Consider the following 24,190-nt stretch of genomic DNA (forward strand, 5'->3'; position numbering starts at 1 on the left):
CTCTGTCTCTCTCTTCCCCTCCCGCAGCCAAGGCTCCACTGGAGCAAAGATGGCCCGGGCGCTGGGGATGGCTCTGTGGCCTCTGCCCCAGGCGCTAGAGTGGCTCTGGTCACAACATGGTGACACCCAGGAGGGTCGCAACATGGTGACGCCCAGGATGGGCAGAGCATCGCCCCCTGGTGGGCAGAGCGTCGCCCCCTGGTGGGCGTGCCGGGTGGATCCCGGTCTGGCGCATGCGGGAGTCTGTCTGACTGTCTCTCCCTGTTTCCAGCTTCAGAAAAATGCAAAAAAAAAAAAAAAACTGAAAATCGAACTGCCTTTTGACCCAGCTATTCCACTTATAGGAATATACCCCAAGAACACCATAGAATGGCTCCAAAAGGAGAAATGCACCCCCATGTTTGTGGCAGCATTGTTCACAATAGCGAAGATCTGGAAACAGCCCAAGTGTCCGTCAGAGGACGAGTGGATTAAAAAGCCTTGGTATATATATATATATATACTATGGAATACTACTCAGCCATAAGAAATGATGACATCAGATCATTTACAATAACATGGATGAACCTTGATAACATTATACAGAGTGAAATAAGTAAATCAGAAAAAACGAAGAACTATATGAATCCACACATAAATGGGACATAAAAATGAGACTCAGAGACATGAACAAGAATGTGATGGCAACGGGGGTGAGGGGTGAGGGGAGGGGGGGTGAGGCGAGGAAGGAGAGGGGGTGGGGGAGGGGAGGGGCACAAAAAAAACAGATAGAAGGTGACAGAAGACAATTTGACTTTGGGTAGGGTTATACAGCATAATCAAATGTCAAAATAATCTGGAGATGTTTTCTCTCAACATATGTACCCTGATTTATCTATGTCACTGCATTAAATTTAATTTAAAAATTAATTAATTAAAAAAGAAAAAAAAGAAATCTAATTTCAGGGAGCATGTGTCTTTGGAGCCACTGGCCCTACATGCTCTGCCGGCTTTTTAATAAATTCTCTTTTCCTCTTATAAAGTTACCTGAGTGTCTATCCTCCATTGGGTCACTTTCCTGCAACAGCAGGTGTTATGCTTCAGGCTTTGGGTTGTCTTTCTTTTCATTCTATGTTCTCCTCTGAAAAATTTGACCAAAACTTTGACATCAGTTATGACATCATATAATATACACATACTGTATGGTCAGTAGCCACGGCCACCATCACAGCTGACTGGCCCATGCAGGTTTGCATTTGATTAGGACAGACAGTAATGAAACAACAAAGCTAAGAACTGGTGGGCCATTAGCTTTAATCCTAGCTTGCACCCGGCGGGCAAGAAATACACACAGTGGGAAAACACTTCCCTTTCCATTCAGGGCTCCCAAAGCCACTGACTCATCTGAGTTTCCTAGAATCAAAGGTTTCTACCTCACCAGCCTTATTCACCTCTGTTCCTCATCTCCATCTCTCTGCACAAACTCTGCCCATACTGGCTTCTCCTTCAGTACTCCGCCATCTTGGCTGCTTCTCCTTGCAATGCTAATTTAAGGAACCGAGAGAGCAAGTCCCCAGTCTGCCCCATTTTATAGTGTAGAAATCCAAACTTTTAAGCCAATATACAAATAAGAAAGTCTCTGATACAAAGTCTTTTATCTGAGGCATAAATGGAATTCCTCAAAAGAGTGCACCACCCTATATCATGTAACAGTCAAGGGTGTGGGGAAAAGCTTAGTTTTGAGAATATTTTAGGATTAAAAGGGTGGGAAATGTTTAGTCTTAAAACTAAGCCTTAGACTATAATGACTTTGCTGGCTTCCAGCCTGTTCCAACACCCAATGCAAACTATAAGCGAGCAAACATATATATCATATTTACAAACTTATTTGACCGACACATACACACACAAACAGGAATAATGCTCTTGGCTACATCCCTCCTCAAAAAGTCATATAACCAACCGTTTGCTTGAACTGTCAATATACATGTCTCCTTGGAATCTCAACCATATTATTTCCAAAACCAATTCATGACCTTCTCCATAAGACACAAGTCTCTTCCAGTGTTCCCCTTCTCAGTGAATGGCAACATCATCCTTCCACACACATCAACCAGAGGCCAGAAGTGATCATTGATGCTTCATTTCTTGTCACTCCTATATCTGTTCCATCACCAATACTGTTCCTTTACCTGAAACACAACTCTTTTGATCCAAGCTATTATTATCTCTCTCCTGGACTCCCAGCTTCCTATTCTACATCATTCTCAAAGCCAAATGATGTCACATAATACTCCAGTTTAAATTCCTTAATTCACTGTCCGTTGTGTGGTTGAAAAGTGGACGGCACGCTAAGCCTGGCAAGCTCAGGGGAAGCCTGCAGGGGGTTCTTGGAAAATCAGAGAGCAAAAGTGACCACCTTGGGTGATCTGAACATAAAAATTCCTAATGTAACCAAGTTATAGTGGGTAGCCACACATTGACAGAAGTCTGTCTTTACCTTAAATGAGCACCTTTATAACATACCTTTGCAATGTCAGAGTAATTCTTTTTCTTCACCTGTTGCACCGCAGTTGGAGATCCCGACCTTTTATTGTTCCCCAAATACCACCTCTAAGTGCTGCAAATGTTAATTGCTTACTGTCCTGTACCCACTAATGTTAAAGAAGTATTTGTCTATTTGTTTTTATTCTTTATTTAATCTCAGAGATTTTCTCACTTTGCTTTCTCCCATTTCTCTAATTGACCACCAACAAATTTTATGTTCCTACCCCCTTAATGTCACCTTCTTTGACTGTAATGTATAAAATAAACTGCTATTCTCTGGAGAATTTTCTTAATGTGCTGAGATTTTGCTTCCTGGCAATTGTCATCAATTTGGCTCAGATAAACTCATAAAAATTCTCTACACGGTTGAACATTTCTTATGTTGAAACTGCTTTCTGGAAAATGCATTATTGTTTAATGTGGTCTAAAAGGATCTGCTTGGTGGGCAAGCTCCCCCATCACGAACAGATCTTTAGCTTATCTGCCCCCTGGGCCATGCTGTTCTCTAGTTTGCCTCTTACTTTAAAAACTTTTTTCATCTCAGGGATGTTGTACATGTTATTTCTTATACCTGTATAAATTCTCTCCTTTGTTTGCCTAGTTGATACCTAGTTACTCTTCAAATTTCAATGAAGCCTTCCCTGACTTCCCTAGCTAGATCAAACTCCCTAGTCCAGGCTATCTTAACACCGTGCGCTATTTGAGTTGTGTTAAATATTTATTGACATGTGACAGGTTGATACCTGTCCCCACAATTAGATGATAATTTACATGATGGCAGAGTCCATGTCTTTTTGTCCACCACTGTACCCTCAATATCTATTTATTACCTGTTCCTGGAAGGTGCTTATAAACACTTGCTAAATATCTGACTGATTGACCAATGAACTAAATGAATGAGTGAATGAATGTATTAATGTTATTAATATGTTAAGGTTCTACAACTTGCTAGAATTCTAAAATGTTAGAAGCTCAACATGGAGGCAAGTCTTAACTCAATTGTTTCCTTAAATCTTATCTTCTTGGCCCTGGATGGTTGACTGAGCAATAGAGCACAGACCCAGTTTGTGGAAGTCTTGGGTCTGATTCCTAGTCAGGGCACACTGAAGAGGAGACCGTTTGCTTCTCCCACTTTCACTTCCTCCTTCTCTCTCTCTCTCTTTCTCTCTTCTCCTCCCATAACCATGGCTCTATTGGTTCAAGTACATTGGCTCCACATGCAAAACAAAACCTCTGGGGTTTAGTCTATTCTATTTAGTGAAATGCTCACCAGGATCATCTTCTTCATAGGAAAACTAATATTGTCAGAGCCCACACCTCCAACCATCTCCTTGACCTAACTTACACAGACCAACCAATATTCCCCTGCCCTAAATCAACCCAGGGCCAGGCACCGGACAATGAGGGAAAGCTCTTAAGTCCTAAAGCCTCCTGACTGGCACTTGTGCCTCCTCCCTCCCCATTGGTCCCAAGTGGCGTGGCATACCTCTCCCTCTCAGGAAATGTTAGCAATAAAAATCTTCTTCCAATGGCATTAATGTCTCCCTGTCATCACTCAGTCACCTATACAAATTAAAATCCCACAGATAACATGGAGACTATCATTATTCTTTGTCACCTGGCTTCCCCTTTTTCCTAATGGAAAGCAGATCCAATAAAGTCAAGGACCTATGGCTGTTTTGTTTCTGTTTCTGGTGCTTAGAGCAATGCCTAGCACATACTAGAACTTCAATAAATATGTGTTAAATGAATGAATAAATGCTTCTGGTCCCACTTCTGACACACTATTATTTGTAACTTTCAGTTTTCCTTGGACAGAAATTTTATCTTACTCCCCTGCATATGGACGGGTCCTCTCTGAAAATCTGTTATTGGTTACAAGCTTAATACTTGGTCTGATTCATATAAACTAGCCCACTGCATTCTCCTTCATTTTGCTGGTACCCAGATCTCTCAGATGAGCCCCTCGGGTTCTGAAGCCAGGAATGACTCCTGGTTGCAGTATCAGAAATCCTCTTTCTGTGTCTTTTAAATAACTTTCCAACCACAAAGTGTATGAATTGTGAGTAATGAAGAAATAGAGACTTGGGTCCAGAGCCCTGATATGTCTCAACTCTGGGTGCCTTTGAGCAAGTCAATTGATAATTGTGGGAGGTGTCCAATACTATCTTCCTTAGTATACAGCATGGGAAAAACAAATGCGTAGGTTTAGATGCTTCCACGTGGATTCCATTAGCACCCAACTAGATGCCTTTTCAAGGTCTCCATTAACTTTATGAGTTCATGACCCATTTTATGGTTGCCAAACATAATGACAATTTTTCAGTCTCATTGTTTTTCTTACCTCTCCTTCTAATGGATAAGGCAAAGTTCAGCACTTAATCTTTACCTTTGAGATATGTAGACATATGCCAGGTTGAGCAACACTCATTGTTTAAATTACTTTGATTGAACTTCTATTTGGAGTTACTATATTCTTAAAATATGTTTAAAAGAGCCCAACTCTTCTAAGATCAGTTTCTTCTCACAAAAAAAAGCAGTCTTGTAATTATAGCATTCTCTTTTGATTATAGAAAGAATTTACTCTTATATAGTTGACATTATTGAGCACTACATAAATTATATCATTTTCATCTTCAAAATAGATGTCTAATTTTACAAATAGAAAAAAGAAGGTCCAAAGCAGTCAAGTCACTAGCTGTTAGTCACATAGCCAGTAAACAGTAAGAGAAGGGTTTAAACTAAAGTAGTTCTCCTCATAAACTACACACTTAGCCACTCACATGTGTTACCTTTGTGGGTTGAATGAACTAAGTAACTTAATTCTTACTGACTTGAATTCATTCTCTTTCCTAATTGTATATTTCACAAACACATTATGCTGATGACACATGCTAAACTCCCTTGAGCCACAGGTTGCTGTTAAGTGATTGTAATCATCCTTATAGATCAGAAAGCAAGTGTACATAAAGGCTACCATCCCTGGCTGGTTGGCTCAGTGGTAGAGTGTTGGCCTGGTGTGCGGGAGGCCTGGGTTCGATTCCCGGCCAGGGCACACAGGAGAGGCGCCCATCTGCTTCTCCACCCCTCCCCCTCTCCTTCCTCTTTGTCTCTCTCTTCCCCTCCCGCAGCCAAGGCTCCATTAGAGCAAAAATTTCCCCAAGCACTGGGGATGGCTCTGTGGCCTCTGCCTCAGGCGCTAGAATGGCTCTGATTGCGGCAGAGTGACGCCCCAAGATGGGCAGAGCATCGCCCCTTGGTGGGCATGCCGGGTGGATCCTGGTCGGGCGCATGTGGGAGTCTATCTGACTGCCTCCCCATTTCCAACTTCAGAAAAAAAAAAAAGGCTACCATGACACTAAGAAACCCAATGGCAAGAGTCCAGTTACAATTCATGACATTTGTGTCCTGGTATTTGTTTTGTTTAGAGTTCTTTTTTATTTTATTTTAATTTATTGTGTTTACATAGATTCTAGTGTCCCCTCGAATGCATTCCCCCTCCTCCGTGTTCCCCACAATATTCCCCTTTCCTCCCTCCCAGCAACGCCCTCCCCCTTTCCCTCCAGGATTAGCTTTTCTTCTTTCTATAACGTTGTGTTCTGTGTGTATAATTTCATCAAAACCTTTCCTGTTCTGATCCCATCCTCTCATCCCCTTTCCCTCTGTTTGCTTTCCCTCTAGACCCATTGCACTCGCCTCTGTCTCTATTCTGTCCCTCAGTTCATATTGTACATTAGATTCCTCAAATGAGTGGGGTCATATGATATTTTTCTTTCTCTGCCTGGCTTATTTCACTTAACATAATAGTTTCCAGGAGGTCTATTCGTGTTGTCACAAAAGGTAAGATTTCCTTCTTTTCCATGGCCCCATAGAGTTCCATTGTGTATATGTACCACTGCTTTCTAATCCACTTGTCCACTGATGGGAACTTAGTCTGTTTCCATATCTTGGCTATTGTAAACAACACTGCCATAAACATGGGCGGTATTTCTTGTTCTTGGGATATATTCCTAACAGTGGTATAGCTGGGTCAAAAGGCAGTTCCATTTTTAATTTCTTGAGGAATCTCCATACTGTTTTCCACAGTGGCTGCACCAGTCTGCATTCCCACCAGCAGTGCAGAAGGGTTCCACTTTCTCCACACCCTCACTAGCACTTGCTATGTTTTGTTATGTTAATGAGCGCCATTCTGATAGGTGTGAGGTGGTATCTCATTGTGGTTTTAATTTGTATTTCTTTAATGATTGGTGGTGTTGAGCATTTTTTTCATCTGCCTATCGGCCATCTGTATGTCCTCTTTGGAGAAGTGTCTATTCATTTCTTTTGCCTATTTTTTGATTGGATTTTTTTAACTCGTGTTGAGTTTTACAAGTTCTTTATAAATTTTGGTTATTAACCCCTTATCAGATGTATTGTCAAAAATGTTCTACATTTGTGTGGTTTATCTTTTTATTTTGTTCATATTGTCTTCAGCTGTGCAAAAGTTTTTCAGTTTGATATAGTCCCATTTGTTTATCCTGTCCTTTATTTCCCTTGCCCATGGAGATAAATCAGCAAATATATTGCTGCAAGTGATGTCAGAGAGCTGACTGCCTATGTTTTCTTCTAGGATGCTTATGGTTTCATGACTTACATTTAAGTCTTTTATCTATTTTGAGTTTATTTTTCTGAATAGTGCAAGTTGGTGATCTAGTTTCATTTTTTTTTGCTGGTGGCTGTCCAATTTTCCCAATACCATTTGTTAGAAACTGTCTTTACTCCACTGTATGCTCTTACCTCCTTTGTCAAATATCAATTGTCTATAAAGGTTCAGGTTTATTTCTGGGTTCTCTGTTCTGTTCTATTGATTTATATGCCTATTTTTATGCCAGTACCAAGCTGTTTTCCATCTAATGGCCTTGTAGTATAACTTGATATCAGGAAGTGTGATACCTCCCACTTCATTCTTCTTTTTCAAGATTGCTGAGGCTATTCATGTTCATTTTGGTTCCATATGAATTTTTGGAATATTTGTTTTATATCTTTGAAGTATGTCATTGGTATTTTAATAGAAATTGCACTGAATTGATAAATTGCTTTGGGTAATATAGACATTTTAATGATGTTTACTCTTCCTAGCCATGTACACGGTATATGTTTCCACTTGTTTGTATCTTCCTTGATTTCTTTTATCAATGTTTTATAATTTTCTATGTACAGTATCATATCATCAGCAAATAATGATAGTTTTACTTCTTCTTTTCCAATTTAGATGCCTTTTATTTCTTCTTCTTGTCTGATTGCTGTGGCTAGGATTTCCAGAACTATGTTGAATAAGAGTGGTGAAAAGGGGCACCTTCTGTCTTGTTCCTGATCTTAAAGGGATTGCTTTTAACTTTTGTCCAGTGAGCATGATGTTGGCTGTGGGTCTGTCATAGATGGCCTTTATTATGTTGAGGTATGTTCCCTGTATTCCCACTTTGCTGAGAGTTTTGATCATAAATGGGTGCTGGATTTTATCAAATGCTTTTTCTGCATCTATTGATATTATCATGTGTTTTTTCTCCTTCCTTTTGTTTATGTGATGAATCACATTGATTGATTTGTGAATATTGTACCAGGCTTGCCTCCCCAGAATAAATCCCACTTGATCATGATGTATGATTTTTTTCATGTATTGCTGGATCTGGTTTGCTAATACTTTGTTGAGAATTTTAGCATCTAAACTTATCAGGAATATTGGCCTAAAACTTTTTTTGTGTGTGTTGTCTTTGCCTGGTTTTGGAATCAGAATTATGCTCGCCTCATAAAAGGAGCTTGGAAGTCTTCCCTCCTCTTGAATTTTTTGAAATAACTTGAGAAGGATAGGAGTTAGTTCTTCTTTTAATGTTCAGTACAGTTCGCCTGTGAAGCCATCTGGCCCAGGGCTTTTGTTTATTGAGAATTTTTTGATAAATATTTCAATCTCATTTCTTGTAATAGTTTATTTAGGTTTTCTGATTCTTCCAGATTTATTTTTAGAGATATTTTTCAAGGACTTTGTCAATTTCACCTAGGTTGTCTAATTTTTTGGCACACAATTCTTCATAGTATTTTTTTACATTCCTTTGTATTTTTGCTGTGTCAGTTGTTTCTTCTCCACTCTCATTTCTAATTTTATTTATTTGAGTCCTCTCTCTTTTTTTCTTGGTGAGTCTGGTTAAAGGTTCATCTGTCTCTTTACCTTTTCAAAGAACCAGTTTTGGTTTTATTTATCTTCTGTCTTGTGGGTTGTTGGTTTTTTTGTTTTGTTTTGTTTTTGCCTCTATGTCATTTATTTCTGCTCTGATCTTTATTATTTCCTTTCTTCTACTTCCTGTGGGTTTTACTTGCTGTTCTTTTTCTAGTTCTTTTAGGTGCAGTGTTAAGTTGTTTATTTGAGCTTTTCCTTGCTTCTGAAGGTATGCCTGTAATGCTATAAACTTCCCTCTCAGGACTGCTTTTGCTGAATCCCATAAATTTTGAGTTGTTGTATGCTCATTTTCATTTGTTTTGAGAATTTTTTAAATTTTTTCCTCGATCTTATTGTCAACCCATTAGTTATTTAAAAACATGCTGTTTAGTTTCTATGTGTTTTAGTGTTTTTCAGTTTTTCTATTGTAGTTTATTTCTAGTTTCATGCCATTGTGGTCAGAGAAGATGCTTGATATGATTTCAATCTTCTTATATTTGTTGATGCTCGTTTTATGTCCTAACATGTGGTCTATCCTAGAAAATGTACCATGAGCACTTGAAAAGAATGTATATTCTGCTGCTTTAGAGTGAAAGGTTCTGAAGATATCTATTAAATCCAGTTGATCTAGTGTGTACTTTTATTCTGCCATTTCTAAATTAATTTTCTTTTTTGAGAATCTATCTATTGATGTTAGTGGGGTATTCCAATATGTTACTATTGTAGTATTGCTGTTGATCTCACCCTTTATGTCTATCAAAGTCTGCTTTATATATTTAGGTGCTCCTATATTAGGTACATAGATATTTATAATGGTTATCTCTTCCTATTGGATTGCTCCCTTTATCATTATGTAGTGACCCTCTTTATCCCTTGCTATAGCCTTTGTTTTACAGTCTATTTTGTTAGATATAAGTATTGCTACCCCAGCTTTTATTTTTCATTTCCTTTTGCATGAAATATTTTTTTCCATCATTTTACTATCAGTCTATGTGTATTTTTTCTTTTGAAGTGGGACTCTTGTAGACAGCATATGTACAGGTCCTGTTTTCTTATCCATTCAGCTACCCTATATCCTTTGATCGGAGCATTTAATCCATTTACATTTAAGGCTATTATTGATATGTAGTTGTTTATTGCCATTTTATTCTTTAAATCTATATTTCTCTTTTACCAGATTTTTTTCTCGCTTTGTTCTGTCTACAGCAGGCCCCTTAACATTTCTTACAGCATTGGTTTGGTTGTGATAAATTGCTTGAGTTTTTTTGTTTGTTTGTTTTTTGTTTTTTGTTTTTTTTATCTGGGAAGCTTTTCATTTCTCCTACAATTTTAAACAATAGCCTTGCTGGATAAAGAAGTCTTGGTTGTTGGTTCTTGTTCTGCATTACTTTGAATATTTTGCCATTCCCTTCTGGCCTCAAGTGTTTCTGTTGAAAAGTTGGATGTCATCCTATGGGGGCTCCTTTGTAAATGATTGACTGTTTTTCTCTTGCAGCTTTTAGTATTTTTTTTTTTATCTCTTAGCTTTGGTATTTTGATTATGATGTGTCTTGGTGTAGGTCTGTCTGGGTTCTTTTTTTATGGTGTTCTCTCTGCTTCTTGAACCTGTCTTACTCTTTCCTACATCAATTTAGGGAAATTTTCAGCTATGATTTCTTCAATCAGGTTCTCTATCCCTTGTTCTTTCTCTTCTCCTTCAGGAACCCCTGTTATGTGGATATTGTTTTTCTTCATGTTGTCAATGAGCTCTCTTAGAGTTTCCTCAGACTTTTTGATGCTCTTTCTTTTTCCTATTCTGCTTCTGTGCTTTCACTTATCTTGTTCTCTAAGTTGCTGATTCGATCCTCTGCTTCATCCAGCCTGCTTTTCATTCCTTCTAGTTAGTGTTTATTTCTGATATTGTGTTTGTCATTTCTGTCTGGTTCTTTTTTATGATTTCAGTGCCCCTTTTGATGCTTATAATTTCTTTATTTAGGTGCTCATTAAGTCCATCCAGTGTAGCTTTGAGATCCTTAAACATCTTAACAACCATTATTTTAAACTCTGCATCCAGTAATCTGATTACTTCCATTTCATCCAGATCTTTTTCTGGAGATTTCTCTTATTGATTCATATGGCTTACTTTCCTCTGTCTTCCTATTGTTTCTGTTTGTGGTTTGCAGGCTTGTTCAAGTTGTGGTCTCGTTAAATAATAGAGGCTCTTTTCTGTTTTTTATATCTTAACTGGGTCAGGTGTGAGGAGCCCTTCCTTACGATATCACTCTAACAAGGGTTGTTAGATCCTGAACTGATGCTCTTCATATCTGGCCTCTGGATGTGCCCTCCCTGGACCTTCTTGGCTGGAGCCTGGCACAGACCATTTGGGGTCACTGCCTATGACTAGCCCTTGTTTATCTTTTTTGAGCAACAGGCAATCCAGATCCTGCTGCTGCCTCTGCTGAGCCCAGGTGCCATTGTTAATATCAACTCAGGCTGGCTTTTATCTACTTTGGCCTGGAGGATGTTCATTTAAATGTTCAGGTTCCCCTGAAATCTGATTTCTACCATCTCTTATTGGTGGCTACTTGTTGGGCTCAGTACCATAAATCTGGGGTTAGGTAAAGTATTGAATGTGGCTTGCCCCTTAGCCTCAGTTGTCATTCTATCTAACCTTTTTTTTATATATATTTTTCTTTCAGCCCTCAGGAGGGTGTGGCCACAGAAGTCCAATGGGTGTGGCCTTTGTGTTCCCAAAGTGTGGTCTGTCCACAGGCCCACCATCACTGCTGCTGCTGCCTCAGCGTTCAGGCCTGGGCATTGCCAGTGCCGTCCCACCGCTGTGGTCACTGCAGCTTCTGCCTCAGTTCCACAGGTGGGATTGCACATGCATGCCGGTCTGCAAGCCCTGGCCGGTCCCTGGCTTCCTCCCTGCCCCCACAGCAGGACTGCATTCACACACTTGGGCCGCAGCTGGCTCCTGGTTTCTGCCCCTGTGGACCTGATCGCTCTCCCACATCCCACTGCTGCCCTCCCTCCAGCGAGCACTCAGCAGTGTGGGGGTGGCATTGTAGCTCAGATCTCTGAACTCAGTACTGTATCCTTGGTGGATCCCTGCTTCTAAGCGACTCTGTTCTGACTGTAACAGTAGAGCTTTCATTTGGCTGGTGACCTGCTTCCTCTTGCTGGTATTGCTGGTTCCAGGAAAAATATTCACTTTAGATTTGGGTAGTGACTCAGCCTTGGGGTTAGGGTAGCTGTCCCTCAAAGTATTTCTCCCTGTGCCTCCTAGATTACACTCTGTTCCTGCTACTCCAGTCCTCTCAGCTCTCCTCATTTCCTAGAGCCCCAGGTGAGTGGTTGTGAGAGAGGTTTTCTGTGCAGTCCCTTTAAGATGAATCCTGAGTCTGAGAAATCTGTCTCTTTCTTGCAAACAGTATCCTGACTTGTTTTACAGCTAAATACTGTCTGTATGCCTCTTCTAGTCTCCAGGGATGCAGGCTAGGGCTTCAATCCTGGGGCCCACGACCCTCCCCTCTCTGGTAAAACCCCACTACCATGCAAGTCTCACGAGGCAACCACTTGCTCCTGGGAGCTGGGCAGCCCTCTCCATGTTTCCACTTTTCCTACCAGTCTCAGTGTGGCTTCTTTGGAACTCTTTGGTTATAGATTACTCTTGGTTTAGCGCTAAATTGGTTTTTCCAGATGTTTGTTCTTAAAATTAAGTTATAATCCACTTTGGTTCTGGGAGGTGGAAATTAGAACGTCCACTTACTCCATCGCCATCTTGCCGCCCCTGTCCTGGGTTTTTTTTTGGTATTTTTCTGAAGTTGGAAACGGGGCAGTCAGACAGACTCCAGCATGCACCTGACTGGGATCCACCCGGCATGCCCACCAGGGGAGCGATTCTCTGCCCATCTGGAGCATCACTCTGCCGCAATCAGAGCCATTGTAGTGCCTGAGGCAGAGGACATAGAGCCATCCTCAGTGCCCGGGATAACTCCACTGCAATGGAGCCTTGGCTGTGGGAGGGGAAGAGAGAGACAGAAAGGAAGGAGAGGGGGAGGGGTGGAGAAGCAGATGGGCGCTTCTCCTGTGTGCCCTGGCCGGAAATCGAACCTGGGACTCTCTATCCTGGTATTTTTATAAGTCCTTTGAGACTTTATACATTTTACTTAATTTTTAATTTCATAGAGGCATTTAAGAGCTAAGAACAGAATCAGGTTTTAGTCTTTGATAAAGGTGATAGCTTAGATGGCAAATTACTTTCAAGACAACTTAGTACAGGTAGCAGCAGACATGCTTCAGGATTCTAAGGTCTGCATATTAGTATGCAGAAATACCACCAGCTGCCTACATCATTTTCTAATAAACCAGGTTTTCATTAGGTTCCAATTACCCAAAGTGTGTTTGCCTTGTCAGACATCGATTTTCAAAAGCAGTTTTGTCTTGAGCCACTTTAGCTCCCACAGATTTCTCCTTTCCTATCCATTTGCTGTCTTTCTGGTTCTCTATCTCCTTTTTTTCCCCAATATATCCAAAAAAGCTCTTATTCTCTTCAATCCCTTTGGCTTTTTTTCAGCATAGTCAGTGAGTTTGCTGACCTTATTTCTTTCTTCTTGACTCCAACAGTATGTCATCTGCACTTCCACAGTTTATGACAGCATGTATTTGTTTTGACAAGCCATCTTGAAATCTAATTGAATGTTTCTTGTTTTAATTTCTTTTTTCTTCTCAGAGGGACACTAGATATCTGGATCTTTACCACTGACCTCTCTTTAAATTTCTACCTGAATTAATACTGTAACATTAGATATGTGAACATGCAAAATGTGCAAATCAATGCGTTGAGTTAAATTTCTTAAGAAATATTTTGAGCATCTGGTAACATGCAGAAAAAAATGTTCTGCCACCAAAGGCAAATCTGTTAGACTACAGTTCAAGTTCAAAGGAAGCATCATTATAATGCATACATATTTTACTTTTCATCTCAATAAATTTCCTAAATGTATAGGGATAAATATATTACCAAAAGGTCTAATGAAAAAAGAGAAAATGTTTTGGTGTTTAGATATATCATTCTGAATTTAAGCAAAGTAAAAATCATATTTTATGTTAATTTCAAACTAATATAACTTTGAACAATCATTATTTCCAAAACTGATGATCATTGACAGTTAAGATTACACTTCTCTTTAGATATACATTAGAATTCTATCTTTTATCTTCTGGCTTAATTGTGTTACATCTCAGCTCCTTCATAAAATAACTGAACACAAGCCCTCATAATTTGATTTCATACCTTTTTTCAATCAAATAAACTTTATTATTTCCCAGAATCATTGACTGCATTATAAATAAGGATTGAAGGACTGAAAAATGGAAAAGTCAGATTTTGTTTTGGCATTTATATCAATAATAAGTGTTTGGATGCATTTAAAAATCACTGCACTTACTGCTAGTAAATCCAAAAAAAAATGGTTCATAGACATGACCCTGGAAAATCAAAATTTCCTTTTCATATAATGATTTTAATAAACCTTCTACATGAAAAATATCATTAATTTTTATCCAGTGGGAGATATAAACTTGCTTTGCTATTGCCAGAGGAATCTATTAGAGTTAAGCACGTCTTATCACTCCTCTGCACAAATATTCCAATGGTTGTATAACTCAATAAAAGGCAGAAATCACAGATGAAGACACCAAGGCTTTTAGGACTTGACCTGAAAGGCAAGATTAAATCGAGAAACAAAACATTGAAATGGTTTCCTTCCAGCCCTTCCATTGGTCCACAGGCCTGCACGAATCAGCTGCCTCTTGGGCCTGCACTTCCAGGCACTAACCCCTCATTTTCTCTCAGCTATATCAGTCTCCTTGTCCTTCCTGGAAAATGTCAGGCAGGCTCCTGCCTCAGTACCTTGGAAATTCCTTCAGGTTTTTGCTTGGAATGCTCTTTCCCCAGATTCTATACATTCCACTGGCCCAGTCTCTCCTCTCTTGTCCTCTCCTTTCTAACTCCTACCCCACACTCTCACTTCTCACTGGGGAACAATTTTTTTCACTTTCTGATGCATGAGGTTTTAGAACTGTTTATATATATTTCTGCATCGCTAATTCCAAATCTGAAATTTGTTTTTTGGTTCATGCTCTAGTTTTTAAGCAATTTTAATTTCTTTTTGTTACAGTTAACGGCGTGCATTGGTTTTTAAATTGGAGTTAAAAAGCAACGATTCTTGGATTGAACATAAATAACCACAAGGCAAGTAATGTTTTACAAACATCACATTTACATAATTGTAGTTGTTTTTAAATGTAAAAAATTATTGTCTGATAAAACCACCCTCTAATTTTGTTTTAAGATTGAATCATAGCTTCTTTGAGTAGGCGTAAATGTAAGAATAGTCCTGACACCTTCTGTTATATCTGTGGCTGTTACACACTTCAATGTCAAAGGCACAGTATTTCATCATTTGTGACACATGCATATATTGCCTATTTTCAAGTTCCCCTTGTCGATCAAGACAAGAATTGGGCTCCTCATATTTTGTGTCATAATTATGAGGAAATGCTTCGTGACTGGACAAAAGGAAAATGCAACAGAATGCCTTTTGGTATTCCCATGGTTTGGCGTGAACCTAAGGACCACAGCAGTGACTGTTATTTCTGTCTGATCCATACAAAGGGCATCAGCAAAACAAACAAACAAACAAAAAGAAACGGTATATGATTGCATATCCTAATATTCCTTCAGCAATACAACCTATCCCACACTCTGAGACACTCCCAGTTCCAGTATTCAATGGTTTTATTTCTTCTAAGGACAAAGAAAGTGAACATGATGATCAAGTGTATTTTGATAAGATGCATGAGGAAATGGTTGTAGAATCTGAAGGGTCTTCTTTTGATGCCAAGTAGTCGTTAACCCCTCAGCCAGTGGTAGTCAACCTGATCCCTACCACCCACTAGTGGGCATTCCAGCTTTCATGATGGGTGGTAGCAGAGCAACCAAAGTATAAATAAAAAGATAGATTTAATTATAGTAAGTTGTTTTATAAAGATTTATTCTGCCAAACAGCGAAAATCCGACATAAAGTACTTGTAAATAATTATTATTATATTTCAACATGCTGTAACTCTGCTTTATAAATTTTATAAAGTAAAGTTACTTCCCTACTTTATAAATCACCATTACTGTGGAACTAGTAGGCAGTTAGAAAATTTTACTACTAACAGAGATACAAAAGTGGGCAGTAGGTATAAAAAGGTTGACTACCCCTGCCCTCAACAGTTTAACCAACCCACATTGAATGACTTAGTAAGAATGACATAAAAATTGTCCTCGACTTTCTGAAGTATGAGGAGCATAATTGGATCATTTGTGTGGATCTTAAAAGGTAAATTTCCTTCTAGGACAACAGAGAGGTTTCACGAAGTATCCTTGCTTTCTGTGTTTGTGGGACAGCTGAGCTCAGGAGAAACACTGGACACAGAAGGAGTGGCTGAAATGTGAAGCTCTGGAAGTAAGGATGCAAAATATTGTGAATGAACCTGTAGTTAATCGAGACAGGATCATTTTTCCCCCACTTCACATTAACTTGGCTTAATGAAGCAATTTGTTCAGGCTTTGAATAGAGAAAGTGAGTGCTTTCAACATATTATTTCTGCTTTTCCTGCTTTGTCTTTCGAGAAGATAAAAGCAAGTGTATTCGATGGACCTCAAATTTGAACCCTCATACATGAGGAAGAATTTGCCAGGAAAATGAATAAGGAGGAGTTAGCAGCATGGCAGTCTTTTGTGGCAGTTACAAAGAACCTCCTTGGCAACAAAAAAAACCCCAGAAAACTATGAACTTCTGGTTCAAAGGATGCTGTTGGCTTTCCATGACATTGTAACATGAGCATTAAGATTCACTTCCTGAACAGCCGCCTTGATAAGTTTCCCGAAAATCTTGAAGCTGTTAGTCATGAGCAGACTACTGCTAAGCATCAAACCAGATTGTCCTCAACAAGTACACAAACGCAAGAGTTACAAATGCAAATTTTTGCCTGAATAGAATTTAAATAAGTTTTGTGCAAATTTTATGATTAAAATAAGTGTTTTAATATGTTCTATTTCAAAATTTTAGACAAATTCTGATGCAAACATATCTTTTAGTGTTTTTACTGCATTATATAAATTATTATATTTTCACAAAGATGATGCCCAAGAAGACATTCTACTTCATTATGTTAAACTAAATGTTAAAAAATTTTACAAGATGAAAACCTAAAATCTTGAATTGTAAAAAAAACTGTAGCTTACAGAGAAAAACTAATGTCAGATTTGAAATCAGCACACTCGAATTAAGTATGAACAAGTGTTTTTGTGGATGCAACAAAAATTTTGTTCCCCAGGGATATCAGGCCAACCTTCCTTGAATACCCTGCATGAATTAATTAGTACATCCCGCTGATGTCCCCAATCTACATTCCTTTACATTATTTTCCTGCAGAGCATGCATTCCCAGCTCATACTGTCCACTTGTTCACTGTCTATAACTTAAATGCAAGCTCAGAGAGAACCTGACCACTGGGTTTGTCACTATTTCCTCAAAACTGAAAAGAGGACCAGAATTGTAATATTTTCCCAGGATATAATCAATGAATTAGTGAATGAGGTTATCTTCCCTGAACGTATATTATAGACATATTTGTATAAAAAAACATAAAATAGAAACAGTGGCAGGGTCACAAGAAACAGATGGACAGCTGTCAGAAGAAGGGGGGATGAGGGGACAGATTCAAAGAAAGTGTTGGGATTAGCCAAATTATATATACATAACACATAGATATAGATAACAGGGTAGCAATTCCCAAAGGGAAGGGGAGATGGAGGGAGCAGAGGGGGACAAAGGGGGTAAAATGGGAATGGACAGTGGTAGAGCGTTAGCCCAGCGTGTGGAAGTCCCTGGTTTGATTCCCGGCCAAGGCACACAGGAGAAGCGCCCATCTGCTTCTCCACCCCTCCCCCTCTCCTTCCTCTCTGTCTCTCTTCTTCCCCTCCTGCAGCCAAGGCTCCACTGGAGCAGAGTTGGCCCAGGCGCTGAGGATGGCTCTATGGTCTCAGCCTCAGGTGCTAGAATGGCTCTGGCCACAACAGAGCAATGCCCCAGATGGGTAGAGCATCTGCCCCTGGCGGGCATGCTGGGTGGATCCTGGTCAGGGGCATGCAGGAGTCTGTCTGACTGCCTCCCCACTTCTAACTTCAGGAAAAAAAAATGGAGGGGAAATGGAAAGAAACTTTGCATGAGATATGGGGAGCACATTGCCTAGGGTAGAGGGTGTTATATTGAGTGGGACACTTGAAACCATGGTCAACACAATAAAAAGTTTTAAGAGAAAGGGAAGGGAAGCGGAGGCGAGGCAAGGCGAGACAAGGCGAGGAAAGGAGAGGAAAGGTGAGGAAAGGAGAGGAAAGGCGAGGAAAGGAAAGGAAAAACATTGAACCAAGGGAAGTGAAGTGACAGAGACTTGAGCTGTGTTTAGAGACAGGGTGAACTGGTCAACCATAAAGTTAGTGAAATGCTGAACAAGCTCCCAAGTGTCAGAGGTGTGGTTCAGATTTGATTCCTGTCTGAAAAATGGGGTCAGTACAGGAGGCCAGATGCACGAGGCATTTCACAGAGTCTCCCCTGTTGCATGATTGATGGGAAAGATGCTTTGCTCGCTGCTGTCTGAGGCAGCCACAATTTCAAGCACGTCAGGTATTTCCACTGGGAAATGCAAAGGGCCTGAATGGATTTGTGCCAATTAGAGGACATCCATTTTTAAGACATTATAACTGAAGCGGACTTTTCTAGGAATCCTGCAGAGACAAATCTTCAGCCTTCGTAGACCCCTGAAAAGTCTGCGTGTAGGAAAGAGTAAGATTCAGATAGATCCCGGGTTCTTCGGTTCCCAAGGTTAAAAGAAACAGCTGGACATGCCACTAGCCTATGCAGCAGCCTCCTTGTGTGAGTTTAGAAAAGGTTTCTGTAAGGTATTTTTCCCCTGCCGAGAAAGAAGGAAGGGGCCGGAGCCACAAAGTGTGGAATAATAAAAGTTTTTTTTGTTGTTTTTTTTGTATTTTTCTGAAGCTGGAAACGGGGAGAGACAGTCAGACAGACTCCCGCATGTGCCCGACCGGGATCCACCCGGCACGCCCACCAGGGGCAATGCTCTGCCCCTCTGGGGCGTCGCTCCGCCGTGACCAGAGCCACTCTAGCGCCTGGGGCAGAGACCAAGGAGCCATCCCCAGTGCCCAGGCCATCTTTGCTCCAATGGAGCCTTGGCTGCGGGAGGGGAAGAGAGAGACAGAGAGGAAGGGGGGGGGGGTGGAGAAGCAAATGGGCGCTTCTCCTATGTGCCCTGGCCGGGAATCGAACCCGGGTCCCCCGCACGCCAGGTCGACGCTCTACCGCTGAGCCAACCGGCCAGGGCCAATAAAAGGTTTTATTGAGTACAGAGCACATCCCGCCAGATGAGGTCCTCTGGTCCGGGGACAGAGACCAGAGGAGTCGCAAGGATTAAACCGTGTGAGGGATATATAAAGGGTCCCTAGGTTGGACGAGCTAATGTGACGTAGTGAAATCTCACTGGCTGACGAATGTGTCACTTTTTTGCAAAGGGTTCCTGGGAAGTTTCTTCTGGCGTGCTTGGTTGTGGGCGGTCCTAGCCAAAGTTCCCGGCCTGACCTTTCCCCATTATCCACCGACCTTACAGTTTCTTTCCCTTCCTCCTGGGGACCACAAATCACTGTGCCCTGGCAACGGGTCCCTGTCACGTCACCCTTACAGAAAGGTCAGTTATTTGTGATGGCCCTAGGAATAGCAGGGTGTTTCAGACAGCGGGTGAACTGCTCACACTCAGGACTCCCATCCCAGGAGGCACCCGAGGCTTCTGGGACTCTGGCTTTCTGAGTTCCCCAGCTGAAATAAAAGATTCTACAAGAGACCCAGGCCTTCTCTCCCAGGTCCTCCTACTTTGCCCAGTGACTCCTAGGTGAACACTGAGGCCCAGCACCTGTTGTGAAGGATCCTTGCTTCCACTTCGAGCTGCCCTCGCCTTTCTCCAAGGTTCTTCATGTTATCTCTCCAGAAGCTTCTGTGTCAGCCAAGGCCACACAGAGACATAGTTAAAAGCGCTGTTATGGATTCAGACAGGCATAGATGTGTGTCCCACAAGGCTCATGTCCCAGAGCAAATTTCCATGAGGTTCAGATTCCTCAGCTTTGCAACAGGAGGCAATAACTATCTCAGAGGACTGTTTAAGTTTAAATAATGAAATGTACCCATATAGTGGCTGGTGGATAATACAAGTGGTTATCACTGTATGTTATCTACTGTTTATTAGCACTAGTATATTTGACAGTAATTTATACTCATAGTCTAAATCACAGAAAATTTCTAAGATCTTTACTCTGAACAATGTTAATCCTCACCAGTGTGTTATATTTATGTTGCAAATGTAACTTACATAAGGTTTATAATTATAATTGACTTCATAACATTTTACATACATTTTAGTCTCAGCATTTATTTTTCCAACATTAATATAGATATATCAACTTCTTTTTTCATTTAGTATCTGTTTGGTATATCGTTTTCCAATTTTCCCAACTTTTCTGAGTTCTTTTGTTCTATACATGCATCTTTAAATAATACATCTTAGATTTTTGAAATCCAATTTTAAAAACCCTATTTCTTTCTTTCTTTTTTTTTAAATTTCCTACAGCCATTTTCAGGGACCTCAATGACTTCAACTATCTTCAAATCTCATAGCATGACTTTATTTTGCCAGCTTTCTCTAGATTTCTGTAGAAACACAGGTAAGCAGCCTCATTGGCTGGCTTAAAACACTATTTCTAATTGTAAATTTAAGCCATATGCACTCATTTTATTTTAAAATGTGATTAAAAATAATTTCTATGATCTTATATAGTGTTTTCAATTTACTATATTTCTTTTTATATTTTTTCTTTCTTTCCTTTCTTTCATCAATGTTTAGTGAGTTATTTTAATCTTTTTAAAGTTGTCCCATGGCTATGAAATTATATAACCTATTTATTAAAGGTTATCTTAAAATTTTTTATTGATATACTTCACCTAACAAAGTCTAAATTTGATCACTATCTCTCTCTTCCTCCTGAACACACCTTACCTGCATCTCACATACTATCTGTGCCAATATCTTTATTCACCTTGCTTCTTTGTCCCCCTAATTATTCATTATAAATAATATTTTACTCAGTCAGTCCTTATTTCTATTTACTCAACTTTATCAACTTCTTTACCAACTTACACTTTCTTTATGAAGTTCATGCTTCCACAGTTCACGCCTTGCCCCTTGGCATTGAAACCCAAATCCTGTGTTTCGCCATCACCCAGAGCAGCCACAGCACCAGCACCTGAGCATCCAGCTCTCGTTCCAGTCCATCTTTGAGGCTAGCAGCTGGAGAGCTTCATTTTTCTCTTGCAAGCTCAGCAATGTACTTAAAAGACTGTTATAGCGTATTCTGCATTTCAAGGTATATATCATTGGGGTTTTTTGATAGTGATCAAGCGAAGTCACGTTCATACATTGATTAAATTTTAGGTGGCAGGCTGTGTTCTCACTGTCAGAGCCACAATAATGGGAAGTAAAACAGTCTGGCCCTCAAGGAGATTCCCATCTAACAGAGATAGTTATAGGTCAAATATGTGCAGTGAAGAACTTTAGGACTCATAGATGCTATACCTACTAGGTCTCACAGTAGACTGAGCTTCCTAAGAATAAATATGCTGTCTTGATTGTCTTCCCATCCCGAGTATGTTAGCAAGAAAGTACTATCCTGCTATATAGAAAGTACTCCATACATGTGTATTGCCTGAACATATGAATGAATTCTAGAAATCAACAAATGTTTTTCTTATTGCTTAGTCCCAGTTTTTAATTCATGAGAAGTAAGATGTTTACCATCTTCTAATTATATATAGATTTTTATAAAGGTTTTATTTGAAAAATATTTAATTTTTATTGTACTACTACAAATACTAGTTAACAATTGAATCTCCACTATATCGAGCATTGTTCCCAGAAGTTTCCAGACATCATCTTATTTTAACCTCACAATAGCTATAAAGTAGGGCATTTGTGGCCAAGATAGGGTTGCCCATTTGAGGCTACTTTAGGAAGTAATTTAAATAAGTCTCACTGTAGTTTCTGTTCTTGGTGTACTATACCTATATGCATTTGTCAGACTCTGGTTTCAGTAGTAATTTTTTAATAGAGATTATCCATTCTTCTTACTACTATAGTCAATGTTTGTGACACTTAGCTCATTTACAACTTGATTACAGTCTTACTGATTAATAATCACTGGGCTAGAAAATCCACACCGACTCTGGTGACTATGCGCCACGCTGACTGTACTGCTACGTTGTTCTTAAAATCTGCAACTAGAACACATTTATATCTGTGATTCATTTTTCATCCATAGCTTCCTTCTCCACACACCTTCCAGCTAGGAGGGTGCAGGCTATCTGCTACCATTAGCAATCCCAAACACTTACAAATAAATTATTTATTTTTTTTATTTTTTTTAATTTTTTTTATTATTATTCATTTTAGAGAGGAGAGGGAGAGACAGAGGGAGAGAGAGAGAGGAGAGACAGAGAGAGAGAGAAGGGGGGGAGGAGCTGGAGGCATCAACTCCCATATGTGCCTTGACCAGGCAAGCCCAGGGTTTCGAACCGGCGACCTCAGCATTTCTAGGTCGACACTTTATCGACTGCGCCACCACAGGTCAGGCACAAATAAATTATTTAATACTAATCTAGAATTTTAGAATTTATCCAGGAACCAAAACTTAGTATATTGCAAAGTAGACCTTGCTTTTAATAATTGGGCAAATATTAGCCCACACATTACCCTGTCACCTTTACTATTCTCCAAGAGTTCCCAAATATTATTTATAATAGTTATGGAAGCCTGACCAGGTGGTGATACAGTGGTAGAGCACTGAACTGGGATGCGGAAGACTCAAGTTTGAGACTCCGAGGTCGCCAGCTTGAACACAGGCTCATCTGGTTTGAGCAAGGCTAACCAGCTTGAGCCCAAGGTTGCTGGCTTGAACAAGGGGTCACTTGGTCTGCTGTAGCCCCCTGGCCAAGGCACATATGAGAAATCAATCAATGAACAACTAAGGTGCTACAATAAAGAATTGATGCTTCTCATCTCTCTCCCTTCCACTGCCTGCCTGTCTGTCTGTCTTTGTCACTCTTTCTGACTCTCTCTGTGTCTGTCACCAAAAAAAACAGTTATGGAATTATATCTAAAATTATTTCAATAACCTAATATTGTGGATGATGTGAGAAATGTCCCTTCTTTTTCCTCACAGTTCCTCTGGCTGGTCTAATAATCAAATTGACACAAAACAGATTAATAGAAAATAACCAAATTTATTACATGTGTACATATGCAAGTTCCATAAAAATTTGAGATTCCAAGACAAAGTTGATAGTTGAGGCTTCTATGCCATCTTGAGCTAAGGAGTAGAGGGAAGGGGTTGTAAAGGCAATTCATATGGAGATGAAAAGCAAGTGTTTGGCAAACAAACCTTTGCTGGGCCAGCTTGTACAATGGGACACAGAGAAGCCTTGCTAGGTTCCTTCCTGACTCTCACACACGATATGTCTTTTCCTGGAGCAGGTCCTCTATCTAAATTCTTTTAGGAAGTTAGGGAGAAGGTCAAAGGTTCCTCCTGAGTCCTCAATATCCCAAAGAAGCATATTTTCAGGTTGCAAAACTCTACTTTCCCTCAATATCATTTTTTTAATTGTCTAAAATATCACAATTATTCCAAAAGGCTAGATGTTATTTTACTGCCTTGGCATTAAATACATTTTATTGATTACTGTTCTACCTTTTCTAATTTGAATTTTGTCTCTTTCTTAGAGAAAATTTAAACAAATTATGAGATGAACAGTTCCGCAGACATGACCTATGTTGGCTGTCCTTGGAATAATAGCATTTCCTCATCACTCAAGAAATACTTATCTAGTTCCCACTCTGTTCCAGGCACTATTCCAGGGGCCACAGACAAAACAATAGACAAAAAGACCCCCAAAATTCAGGTTTCATGGTGCATACAATGTAGCATTACATGATATAAATAATCATTTTCTAATCCGAAGTCTTTAATGGGGAAAAGGGAGCAAACTTTCCAGCCTGTTCACACTTCGTCTGCCACCTTCATCACTACCACCAGTAACCACATATATGCAGACATACATGACCCTAAAGATACACCAGACTTCTCGATGGTTCTGGACTCCATCCTGCATTTCCTTGCCTCCGTGTCTTTGCTGTAAGCATCACCTCTACCTAACAAGACCTTTAACCTCAAGCCCTACCAGCAATTCAAAATCATTCATAATCTTATATCCAGACCATTTTATTTATCCTAATACAAATATATGTCTTCTCTTCATTCAATCT

At 39.9% G+C, this 24,190-nt stretch overlaps 1 non-coding gene across 1 annotated transcript; it reads right to left on the reverse strand.

The window, feature by feature from the left end:
• Window positions 1–20,438: 20,438 nt before the first annotated feature.
• On the reverse strand, window positions 20,439–20,564 carry LOC136309843 (small nucleolar RNA SNORA33). Its single transcript, XR_010726474.1, has one exon. It is a non-coding gene; the product is annotated as a small nucleolar RNA SNORA33 (small nucleolar RNA).
• Between the last annotated feature and the right edge of the window lie 3,626 nt (window positions 20,565–24,190).

The sequence above is a fragment of the Saccopteryx bilineata genome, chromosome 6 (assembly GCF_036850765.1).
Source record: "Saccopteryx bilineata isolate mSacBil1 chromosome 6, mSacBil1_pri_phased_curated, whole genome shotgun sequence".
NCBI classification, from domain to species: domain Eukaryota; kingdom Metazoa; phylum Chordata; class Mammalia; order Chiroptera; family Emballonuridae; genus Saccopteryx; species Saccopteryx bilineata.